Consider the following 13,580-nt stretch of genomic DNA (forward strand, 5'->3'; position numbering starts at 1 on the left):
GGAGGCGCATTTTCTGTCGTTTGTGCGATAATTAGAAATTCTTCCCGTCGCTGGACGTTTTGTTTTTTGTGTTCATTGTAACACATTTTGGATACTGAGAAATGGCTGTGCAATCCGTAATTTCACCTGGCCTGCAGAAGAGAGATATGGATTCCCCGTCTCTCCACCCAGGCATCTCAGCTGTTTCCTTTGCTGCCACACAAGGAGCATCTTTCCGTCATTGTCCAACGCGGAAAACCCGCTAGACAAATTAAACACATCTAAATTGCTACAAGAAAGCAATCTTAAGTAAACTGGTTTTGGTTCTAGGCAGAGATTCTTCTTCTAGGATGGGAATGATTGTTCCAGGTATTAGTCAAACTGTCAGGTGTGACCAGGGAAACAGAGTTATTTTTTGTAAAAAGTTTAGATTTTGATTGTAAAACTAATTAAAATACAAACTAATATGTTTTGTGAAAGTGACCATGGTATAAGCGGGTTAATGCTCGATGAGGTGTCCATTGTCAGGACACTAGCGCATTGGACAATTCACGCCTCACCGTCAACCATTACTATCTGACAACAGACACCTCGTTGGGCATTAAGCCTTACATATACTGTCCACACCCTTACCGCCATTCACATATTCTTTAAGTGCACAGATAGCGGGCTAGTGAAAGCCCGCTTAGCTACATGTCATCTAGGTGCTACGTCCGCCATTTGTACCTCAAGTCTACGACGCAAGCTAAGTTCACGCAAAGATTCTCAACTCTTGCATTCTCCTCGCCATCTTGAACTCTTGTGTGTGGTGTTGCCATTCGAGTGGTCATGTCGTCATCTTGGTCACCTGCTCTCTCCTTCCCCTCCTTCATTCACACACACACACACACACACACACACACACACACACACACACACTCGCTTGTTTGCCTTTATGCTTGTAGTTGTAGATGGATAATGGATGTTTATTGATATTGCCAAAGTAAAAAAAACAAAAAAAAAACACTTGATTGTATCCTTTGAAAGAGCAGTTGTCTGTAATAATTTGTGTGTGTATTGTAATAACAGCTGGTTGTGGCGGGTCAGTGCTCGGATTCACCCCTTTACTGTTCACCTCATAGATATGAGACAATACAGCTTTAGGTGAACAAACCAAAGTTTTGAATATATCGAACTTACCTAACTTTATTAATATTGATAAAACACTTCTAATTGCCAAAAAAACAACTTTCACCCAAATTCCAATATTTGCTTGCTCTTGCAGACTAAAGGCACATCACAGTGTGCATGACTGAACTCTGCCAGGGACAAGTCTGGTGCGTGCACGTTCTGAACCTCTCCTTGTCTATTTTTATATGGCGTCAGTAACTGACTGAGGTGGTGGTAAGTGGTATTCCCAAACCCAAGATTTAAAATGCTCCTCCAACAACCATTGACTAAAAAATCAAACAAAAAACAATTGACTCTGAATCAATAAAATCTACCTTCTCTAATTCAAAACTTTTAACCTAATGACGAGCGAAATAACACCACCTGCAAGGCCTTTCTGTAACCCAGAAAAACAAAGGTGTTTATAACAACGAGTAGTGGAGGAATGATAAGGTCTAAGTGTTTTTTATCCCCCTCCCTTCTTTAATTTGGAGACTGCCGTCGGCAGTGGCAATAACTGTAGATTAGCAGTAGGGGGATTTCTCTGGGGAGAGAGGCTACAGAGGAAATCGTTCTAGGCCGTTCCTCAGCAAATGTTTTTCTTTCCAAAGGCCAGATCTTTCTGCTTCATTGTCTTTGCAGCCCCCGTATTTCCCCCAGTTTTACGGCTCTTCAGAGGGACAATTTGTGTGTTGGGCCCTGGTTTTATTTGTTGGTGCTTGGCGAAGGGTAGGAGAGGACGTCAAATGAAACCCATTAATCACCTCACAGGCTATAAGAGATAATTGTGAAGGGAGAGCGAGAAAGACATTGAGAGAGGGAGAATGGGTGAGCTGGAAAGGAGAGGTAAGCGAGGGAAAACAGTTGAGGGAGAGCAAACAAAATAAGTGTGGTGAGGGGATTCTTACATATAACAGCCTTTGCCTTCAATTTCCTCACTCACTCTTCCTCCCACAGCACTGGGAGCAGGTTGATTGAGTGCAGCAGAAAAGTAAAATATTGGAGTAAATCTGTTACTTTTTGAGCCCCCATGACGCTCAATTGATGGCGCCTTGTACCATTTGTTTAAACAACACAGCTGCATTGAACTTAAATTTAGAGCCACCTGACATGGCACAGACACGCAAAACAGCAATAAACATGTCACCTGCTGTGAATCATACTGTTGCTCTTTGCGACGATCAATCACAATTATGGTCTACCAGTGATAACTCACTACATTATATCATTGTTTAATTCATATCTTTATTTATAAATGTAACAGAAATGCAGAATGTCTTACTTTGTACACACATTGTAGACACATGTGAAGAGTATCTGTTGTTAGCCGAGCATTTATGGTGGCAGATGTAGATGATTATTTTGCAATATAGTAAATGACAAACAAAAATCAATCAAATGAGAAGATGAACACATTTGAAACTGATCTGATGACAGTGGTTTTCATCCTGGTATGAATCAAGTTTTATCCCAGTGACGTGGAAGTGAACGTGTCATGTTGGAGACCTTGAATGAAAGGAAAATGGCAGATTTTTCACATTATGTCATCCACCCCTTCCCACTCTCGCTGAACCTTTGATGAACTAAACATTTAATTTACAGAATTTGTCACCACAATAGACAGCTGTCCACACAGTTCACTAGATTAGTTTCAATAGGTGCCACTCTTTTTTTTTTTTATTGTTTCTTCATTTTCAAATAATTGGAATGTGATTATTTGCAGGAAGCATTACCATTTAAAGGATGCAGTGCAGGCCATCAATCAGTTCAATTAGGTTCTACACACTTTGTTAACCCTCAGGGGACATGCAGTGTGAGTTTCTAGTGTTGCACAGAAACTATATTGAGTTCAACTTTCCATATTTCTGTATTTGTTTGGGGTTTTGTATTTGCAGTGTGTAAATTATTAAATACATTATCTTAATGGGAACATCGCCTAATGTGGCAATGCGACATGTCCATGTTTTAGGAAAGTCCAATCAGTATTTGGGAACATGAGCTGCTGTCTCTTAAAGTCAGAAACCAGAGAAGTAAGTCACTAATATGTGATGGAATCAAGTTTAGTCTGCTGCTTCAATTAAAGGGTGACTGATTTAGAACATTTGTTTTCCTTTTTTTCATACCCATATTAGCTTTATTCTATAATAATTCTAATGTACTGTATATACATGCTAATGGAGAGATGTCAGAGTGAGGGAGATGCCCATGGAAAGGCGCCTTGAGCAGTTTGGGGTCCGGTGCCTTGCTCAAGAGCACTTTGACAGTGCCCAGCCCTCTCCAGCTACCAGTCCACAACCATACTTTGGTCCGTATGGGGACTTGAATTGGCGACCCTCCAGTTCCCAACCCAACTCCCTACTGACTGAGCCACTGCCACCCCAAGTAGAAGTAGTGTTTTGAGTTTTGAAACTGAACTTTAGCTAACTAGTTTATGTGAATGACAGTAGCTACATTTTTTTAAAACATTGTTGGTGACCTGTGCAAAAGATAAACCATAATACCCACTCCACAACACAAAAGTCTAAACATTCCTCCATGATTCAAAGCAATGTCCTCCTATTTGTCTGAGGCCTTATGCACCTGAGAAAAACAGGATGGATAACTCTGGGGGCCTGAGATTGTGGACCATTTCCAGAATAAACCCAGTGCCAGGCCAGGCCAGGCTAGGCCAGTCTGTTTAGAACATTTTAAATCGTTGCCGCAATTCAAGTAATCAGACCCCCTTACTTGGCAACTCTTGCAGTAAAAGCCATTGATAACGCAAGTCCATTTTGTGCAAAGAGCCAGTAAAATATTACTAATTGTACCTTGATAATTGAACTGAATATATTGGGTAGCGCTTTGTCTGTGTCAGAACTGAAAATCAAGCCTCTTAATTCTCATCTGTTCTTTTGATGAGGACAAGCTTGTCTACTGGCCACCTGCACGCTGGTTGCTTCCTACAAGACAATGGATTCAATACATTGTCGATCTGGTTTAATCTTCAGGTTGATTGACTGGTGTTGATCATTCTGCATATGAGTCAATGACGGTGTTTTTTTGTGACCCAAGAGTCTCCCACTTGCTGAGCGTTGTGCCAGCGCTCAGCACAGAGAAAACACACATACATTTGATTCAGACAGGGATGCTTCACAACAGAATTAGAAGGCTGTCAGTGGCTGCCAAACTTTTGCAATGGGATATGCAAATGTACTGATGAGCTGGATGGAGAGAGGTGGGAATTATCTCGAAATGCAACACTCTGAAGCAAAATAAGTGTGAACTGTCACGGCTTGCTCGAAAAGTCCCTGTTCTCATGTTACTCCCATCATTCAAATTGGTTAGAGCCTGGCGGTTTTCTGCCACTTTTATGGTGTCTATTTATTGATTGGCTGTCATTTTCATCCAACTTCTATATTTGTAGTTTTATTCACTCTAAGGCCTTTGATTTAAGGCCCAATTAACAAGAAAGCACTGCAGTTGCTTGTTTATAACTCTGTGCATCATTGATGCATTGACTTTAGGCATAATAGAATTTTACTGTTTCCTAATAACGTTCAGAAGCACACTGCATTCTGCAGACCAAGACCAAACTTTTTTCTTTAGTGAATACAATGCACATCTGAAGTAGTACAGTTGTTTGTTTTAACAATACTTACTGCTATAAACTACAATATTACATGTCATTTATCCAAAGCAACTTACAATTGATATGTACTGTATGTCAGAAGCTGCACTCTTCTGGAGCCACAGTGGGTTAAGTGCCTTGCTCAGGGACACATTGGTTGATGTATTGCAGTGGGAATCGAACCCAGATCTCCCACACCAAAAACATGTGTCATATCCACTGTACCATCACCACCCAACATGTCTGTTTCTGATACAGTTCCATTGACTATTGGTTCCATTGACCTGCTTAAACCATCTTAAAAATAAGTGTGTCATCATTACTTAATTACACAACATAAATGAGTATACAATGTTCATAAACGATGTGTCCAGATTACAACTTTGTAGTTTTGGACGTCATCATAATAACATCATACTCACAACCAAATTCACTAATACATTAATAATTGCACAGGAAAAATGTGAGCCCTTTGCCATTTTATTTAGGGTAAGTGTCAAAATTCTTAGTTGGAAATTTCTGCTCAACATAGTGTCCTCAAAAATTCCCAGATGCGACAAAAGTCCAGAGCATAACCATTCTGCTAACAATCCCAAAATGCAATGCCACACATTATATAAATAAGAAACTTACTGTTGTGTGGCTCCTCCAAAATGAAGACTGTCCTTCTCTGAAAAATGATACCATAGGTTGTTGGTCGAGCAGCTTATTACGACCCATTCAGTGTTTACGTTTACGTTGTAGAAGCAGCAACCTCTAGTGGCGGAGTAATTATGATGGGAGCAAAGCAGGAAGTTGTGCAATGTGGATTTAAGACTGAGAAAGTCTGTTTTTGGCAGGTGAGGGTGGTGGTGAATTAGAGTGTAGATCACATGTTTCTGTCCGAGCCCAGCCCACACCGAGAAAGAGCAGCAACCGTACTCGACCCGAGCCTTACAGGCATTAAGATATTTATGTCCAAGCCTGTGCCAGTTAAAATCTACTTTTTTTCTAATACTACTGACACATGTTTGTTCATGTGGAAAATCCGCTTTTATTAAGCAAGGAAGGCAGGAATGTAGGAAGGCATTCAGAAATGTCAACAGATGAGCGCATCAGCCATTAACACAGGCGTGCACATAAGGCACAATCATATAGCCAATTGAAATTAAATTAACATAGGCTTACCAAAAAAGGCCCAAGCTAACAGAGCAAACTACAAACAATTCACACAAGAGGTTCTGTGGACCTCCTCCTCTGCTCGATGGTCCTGCCGGCAGCGCTGAAGTTGCGCTCACTACTACTGCTGCTGGCTGGAATGGCAAGGATGCCGCGGGAAAGGACACTACGCTTCGGGTAGTTGAGTTGCTGATCTTTCCACCTACATAATAAGTTGTTTCAAATTTAAAATCTTCACTGGTTTATCCTGCTGATGTGACCGAACCCGACCTGAACCCGAACAACATTTCTAATTATCTGTCAGAACCTGTATCCATCCTCTATAGTGGATGGGTCATGGGACTTTGACCCAAGAGACTGCTGTCCGTGTCAAGTTTGAAACTTCAAATCAACATTGAGTTTTTGTAACATTCTATGTCACATGTGAAATTACGTCATGTAGTTACGTACGTAAGTTAAGTAACAAAAGAAATATACAGATTTTAACCTCGATCTTTTCCTAAACCTATGTACTTTGTTGCCTGAACCTAACCAATCTGTGACTGCTTCACAACGTTAACCATGTGTGTAAAACTGTAACTGTTACGTTAGAGATGAGTACGTGGTAATCGTCTGCCACCAGCAGTGGCACTAATTTAGGAAACGTTTCTGTGGGTTGCATTAGGAGGGGAACAATCAACAATTTGGTTATACTTATTGGAGGACTTGTTGCCGAATCTCAACTAGGCGCCCACTAAAGAGTTATAGTTGATATACATCCACGACTTTCCACATCTGCGATTGTTCCGTTGCCGACTGAAATTCAGCCAGATTTCACTCTTTTCGGCCGGATGTCATTTACGTTCCGCTTCTTTTGTGTTGGAATTTTAAACTTGATTTATAAGGACTATGATTAACTGCTCCTCAGATCTCTAGAGGGTAAATCCAGACAGCTAGCTAGACTATCTGTCCAATCTGAGTTTTCTGTTTTCTGCACAACTAAAACAACTTTTGATCGTACACATGTTTCACTAAAACAAGTTCCTTCCCAAGGCTATTTTGCAGCACCACCGGGGCTCTGCCCGGTGCTTAGTGCTGCCCATGATGATTATGATAGGTTTAAAGAAATGCCATTAAACCAGAGCACATTTTTCTCCCCTGCCTGGAATACTGTGTAAACTACCTAGACCTTCCTCCGCTGGCAAAGCAAGACTATATAGTACAAAGCATAGCATTGTGTATGCAATATCGACTAATGAGTTGTCAGGTGTTTTATTCGGTCTTGCTGTGTTGGTGATCGATCTAAGAAGATAACCCAAAAAAACAGCAGCCTGCGTATAACCCACAGGCCAGATTCACTGAAATGTTGGGTTTTATTTGCATGAACTGGCAACTAAAACCAAAAAAGTTCTGACTTCTCGCTTCTTAATATCTAAATATGGGTTCAGTATTTGCTGAGCAACACCAGACTTTGTGTTAGCAAAAGATATCTCAGAGATTTGTTTCTAGATTTTTTGACTCGGGGATTTTTTGAGAACATACTTACAAATAATGATTGGGCATCTAGGCAATCGGAATATTATTTTAATTTATTTAAGTTTTGTGGTATTTCACTTAAAATTCTCATGCCTCCTGTAAGGCTTTGGCAGTGGCTCATTTTAACATTTACATCACGTGTTTTGTGAAAGGCCGAAAGCTGTGATTAAATTCCCTCATTACCATTGGTCTGTGACTGAGTACCACACCGTTATTTTGCACAGGTCAGGCAGCCTGAGAGCAATATTCATAAGAGAATAATGTCTGTTGTGCGCTCATTAAGAGGACAGACATCACCATTTGCCCACTTTTAGAATTGTAAAGACTTTCTTGAGGGGCACAGGATCAAAAGCACATTAAAAGAGCAATCTGCCAGTGCCAGCCTTTTAAGTAATAGCCAAAGCTTTAAAGGAAACCAGCTGCAGCCCTCACCAAGGATCATGCTGAACTGCAGTTAGACATTCAAGCTGCTTTCTATGTACTATACGTATGTATGCACTGATGCACTTGTCATCAATGATGCATTTGTCATCAATGTTTGGCTTTAATTGGATATGCTGTCTTCCCTACACCATGCGATGGACATAGAATGCAGAAGTGAGTTTTCCACAACATCAGCTTTGTGTGTGAATAAAATTCTAAATGAAAGAGGAGGCAATTCTAATCTATATAGCTGCAACCTGCTTTAATTGGAAAATGGATGAAACTGTCTTTGGGGGGTTAATTAACTTGACTTTATGTTTTAGTTGATATGTAATTTACATGTAAACCAAAGCAGTAAGGGTTAGGTTTTACTTGAAAATAACTAGTTCCTACATCGGGTAGTCTGACCTTATGAAACATCCACTCTTAAAGGCGATGGTGTTTAAATACGGGGATAAAAATGCAAGCTTTCGGACTGTCTCTCTTGGAAGGCATTCATCGAGTTGAACTTGATTGTTTTACAAGAAAAATTATAGAAACATCTGTATAAATAATGAAAAAAGAGGACTAGAGAGAAGAAGTTCAAACCCTGGTCTTTTCTCACCTCCACACAGCTAAGTGTGGTATACTGACACATCTGCAAAGTGCATGGATGGCACTGTACACCCTAGCTCAACGTTTGTCACAACTTATGTTATGATAACACTGTACTCACTAAAGTACAAGGCAACAACAAGGCCACATTACTACAAGAAATACAGATGTGAAAGACATGTTATAAACCAGTTAAACACCTTATTTAGGTAATGGTGACCAAAAGTTCAACAAAATGAGACGTTGTCATAAAATGTAACTACTATTTGAAGATGGTGATGTGGGTTTGTCAATCACTGGGCCAAAGTAAAATATACTGACAACCTTTGCCAAGCTCGACATAAACTGTGGTTGTGGTCCCTAGGTGATGATTACAAATGATTTTGGTGATCCTCTGACCTTTCATTGAGTGGTCCTGTCAAATAAAAATATACACCAACCATGAAGAAACATCAACAGCTAATGGCCATATTAGATTTTCTAGCCAGAGGGAGCAGTTTGTCTTTAATCCATACATTTCAGTGAATGTCTGTCCGTCCCTCTTCAGATTTCCGCTATATCAAAGTGCAGATCTCTTTCATTTTGACCACAAAGACAGGGAACTTCAGGTTTATCGCCCTATCTGTCTAAGAGCTGCCTTGCAGCTAAACCTCTGAATGATGCTGTGGACAAGAACCTGTTGGCAGTAAACCAGTAAAGCTGGCTGGCAGATACATCACCGTTATGACCTTGTGGTGCCGCAAATCATGGGCATGGAGGCAAAAACAGATATTTCATTGTGGCAAGAAGACATTCGATTTATCACGTGCCGTACAATTCAAACCTCTTCTAACAGTGGGAGGAAAATCCCCCTTTCACTGTCAGTGCCACTGCACATTTAACTCAAGTCTCATCCATACACTGTAATCACATGCTCACCCGCCCTTCCACTCACTAACCCATGTCTATTTAACTCTGTCTCGTTTACTAACTCCTCCATTGACACCGAGGTTAAAGCCATCAGCTGGACATGTCTGACCCACCATAGAGCGAGGTATGCGGCACGAGCTTGGTTCAATAATCAATCTCCAGTATTATCAGAGTAAGAGTTGCACTGGTCTCGGGTGGAATTAGTCGGCGGGCTCTCTGTATGCTGGAAGCATACACAAGTGTTGTACAGAGCTCAGCGGCTTGGACAAAAGAGTTCAGTCTCATTGGAATAGCAGATTTCTGGTCAGAGCAGCCGGATATTCCTACTAGTTGAGAAACCAACACAGCTTTCTGTTTCTAACCACAGTACTACAAACGGCTTCTGCAATCAATTAAAACTGCCTTCTTTTTTAGTTTGATTCAACAGCTTTAATTACTTGGTGCGTTTTGGGCCCAAACTAAACACCACTTAATTTCAAAAGCATCCTGTTAGGTGTTTTGAATGTTGAGCTAAGATTGTGTTTACTTATTAGAAAAAGATTATATAGTCACTTATTAGAAATATAGCGTGTGTACAGTATGCTAGCAGCCTATGATATGTTGACATATGAGTGCTTTAAGCCTATTGCAACATGTTTATAGTGACAATGCTAACATAGGGATTTTTAGCAGGTGTAATGTTTACCATCTTAGTTTTGTACCAAACTCAAAGTACCTTCGAGACTGATGGGAATGTTGTTAATTTTGCTGGTATTTAGAAACCAAAGTATTGGACAAATGAAAACTTTGACTTTATGATGTCAATAAAGGAAATGTAAAGGGGTCATCAAAGTTAATACAATTCATCCTGTGGGTAAAATGAATGTTGGTGCCCAATTTTAGTGGCAATCAATCGAATAGTTGTTAAGACATTTCACCCACAACCTCAAATGGAAACCTTTGGTGTTGAGCAGGTTGCACTTAAATTATTAGTGAACCAAATGCTAAATCTGGGTTCTGGAAAACCAAAACAATCAGTTAAAAGACAGAGCTGCTCACTACAAGATATACCTTTCACATTAATATAACAATTTTGATTGTGTCCTCCTTTTAAATACTTCAAATCACTGTGTGTTTTGAAATATCTTGATTGATACTTAATGATTACCATACTGCCATTTATTATTATGGTCTTTGATGTACCACATGTCATAATTATACCACTTTCTGGCAAGTTGATATAGTATGTATTCACCAACAGCTTGTGAGATTGTGCTGAAATGTTAACATGTGTTTGAATCAACAAAGGATAGCCGTTTTATCTGATTTCTGTCCAAACCCTGTTAGTTTGCCTCTCTCCAAGTTGTAATGAAGTAGCTTCAACTTGTTTTGTGTTGCTACAATGAAAAGATGTCAATACATTTAGGAATTTGAATACAGAAAGCCTTCAAACATCTTATCAAACATTGTTTCCTGACAGGAAAATTGCAACAACTCTCCCTGAAGTTATATTTCTGTCTTTGTCTCTTTTGTTCAAGCGACTGATGTGTATCATTTTTGGCTAATGAGGGAAGTCAGATCTGGGGTAAGGTAGCTCCAAAAGCTCTATCTAAACCATGCTGGAATATTCACAAGTGTGAAGGTAAGTCCGTCTGCAGTGCAGGCATGTAATATTAACACTCTAAATCTAAATAAAGGGCTGCAATTGAATTTAATATAAAATCCTGTATTGCTGGATCTTTGCTGGTGTGTTTCTGTGTAATTAATTGTCTTTGTGTCCTGGTGCAAATGCACAAGATACAAACACAATGGGGATCTGCTTGCTAAAACAATGCTGCGTTGGCTATTAAAGCTCCACAGTGTACCTTTAGCTGTATTCAGACAGTGTATCTTTCACTTGTACTGTGTTTTCCGTGTATGATACTCAATGTCAATATGATCAAATAAACCAAAATTAAAATAAGCACCCGAAATACATTTTCATGTTAAATAGATCTTGATTAAACAATTTGCAGCATGTATTAATGTCAAGTTGCCATCCACACTAGTTTATAAAATTAGATCCAAAATATGTCCCTGTTCTGTTTAACATATCCTCAAACGTGAGCTTCACTTGGTTCAGTTTTTGTGTAAAAATACTCTGCCATATCATTTTAGTTCAGGTTAGAATAACGTAACAGAAATGGAAGGCGTCTGTCTGTCCGTCGATTGTCTTGAGATTCATTAATCAGATTGACTTTAAATTTAGCAGATGTATTGCTGAGGATTCAAAGAAGTGCAGTGTTGAGTGCGAGCTCTTGAGATCTACGGGACATATTTATTAGTTATGTTATGTTATGGAAAGACTTTGTAGTGTATTGAGAGGGAACCCCTTATTCACTGATTCACCACCAAACTGCATGCTGGGTACTGCTCGCTCTCTATCACTCGCTGCAGTACATTCAAGAACAGATGAAGAATTAGAGGCCGGCGATGTTACGTTGTAGCAAACTCAAACATTTCAAGCATCAGCGATGAAACTTTTGTAAAGAACGCTTTCATTCCAGGAAATGCCATGATCCCTGAGCTGTTAGCAAATAACTTGACGCAACTATGTAACGACAGGTGTTATGGTCACTATCCACTGAAGCACAGTGTCGAGTGTGATGTTGTTCATAGAAGCGGTTCTTGTGAAAGCTGCAAGCAGCAATACCCGAAGCCAAGCAATTGGCCATTTCTTTTGACAGGCACAGCACACAGGTTTCCTAAATCTGGAGCGTGTGCTGTTCCTATCAGTCAACTAGGTATTCAAATAACAACTGAGCCAAATAAAAAAAAAAAATGCTGGCAACCATGGTGATTTTGTACACACAAGAGTAGCAACAATGTCAGATCGTGGCTCCATGTTAGACTTGATATATTGTACTTTAAGAAGTTGGCAATAAACTCTCCCGGATGACAGATGCAGGTCTGTATTCCAGTCACCCTTTGTATTATCTGAATGCACTTATGTAATGCATGCTGACTTTCGTCTAATGTGTTTTCTAATGCAGAAGACATGCACATAAACTTTTTCTGAGTGAATGCGATAGTAGATCTCCTACTTTCGGGTTATCAAGCAAGTTTTTACTCTGTTATAACATATTTATATTCTGCACTAGCAACATCTCATATAGCTCGCACAACGGTAATTCCCCCAGGTTATTGGTGTTGGCTGTTCTGTCCAAATTGATTTTGTCCTGTTTTCATATTAAAAGATAAAGGATATGACTCTCTCAAACGATGGCAATAGCAGAGCCGGAGGTGTTTTAATGGACACCTTCTTCATCCGCAGCTTTGTCAATAGTCCACGTAAACACTCAGACAACAAATCTCTGTGTACACTCTGTCTCCCCTGCCAGCTGAACACTGCAAACAGACCAAACAGAAGGTCATGATAATGTACCTTAAGTCTTATCCGTTATTTTCTGCCGACCTGATACCCATTGTTGTTTGAAGTGACGTCTCGGGCAAGTTGTTGACATGCCCTGAAATTACCTTTGTCAAGTATGTGGCTACTTTCAGCTTGTTTAGATGATTTTTCTTTTGTTATTGCAAAAAACAAGAATCAGTAAAAGAATGTCTTGGGGAAATTTTACGGGATCAAGAGAACACCCTGTGCTAACAACTTCCCTGTGTTTGGGGGAGGAATACAATCTAATTAGCCAATACAGATCCTGCAGTAGTGCTACCTTCTTCTGGGAGGATAGGAATGATCTAACAAAGACAGCAATGGCACTCAGAAGTCCACATTTCTTGTCTGGTTAATTAGAAAATTTTGTTTCCTGTTGAAAAATAATCTGCACTTCTAAGATCAGTAATACAGAGAGGCAAAGACGTAAAACAGGGAATTTGCTATGACAGTAATTGGTGATAGCAACTTCGTTATATTTCATGGTATTAATCAGTTTGTTTAAATTGAAAAACATGTTTATTTATTTAAAAAACTTGGCTAATCTGTTTGAGGGAAATAAAGTTCATCTTGGTACTTTACTTTAATTTATTCTGTGTGTATTGCCACTGTAGAATAATGTTTTTTTTTTTCTGCAGTTGAGGATCATACTGTAATAAAGTAAACGTTATTGTGTGTTATTATATGTTACGCCTTTCACATAGAGGGCTCCTCCAGGCTTGAACCAGGGATGACTTTGTTTTTTTAATCATTATTCAAAATTTCAATTGATTGACAGCCCTAATTACTATACTAAAGTTCAATTTTAAAGAACATCTCGAGTACTATATTGTCTTT

The sequence above is a fragment of the Etheostoma spectabile genome, chromosome 7, assembly GCF_008692095.1.
Source record: "Etheostoma spectabile isolate EspeVRDwgs_2016 chromosome 7, UIUC_Espe_1.0, whole genome shotgun sequence".
Classification (NCBI taxonomy): domain Eukaryota; kingdom Metazoa; phylum Chordata; class Actinopteri; order Perciformes; family Percidae; genus Etheostoma; species Etheostoma spectabile.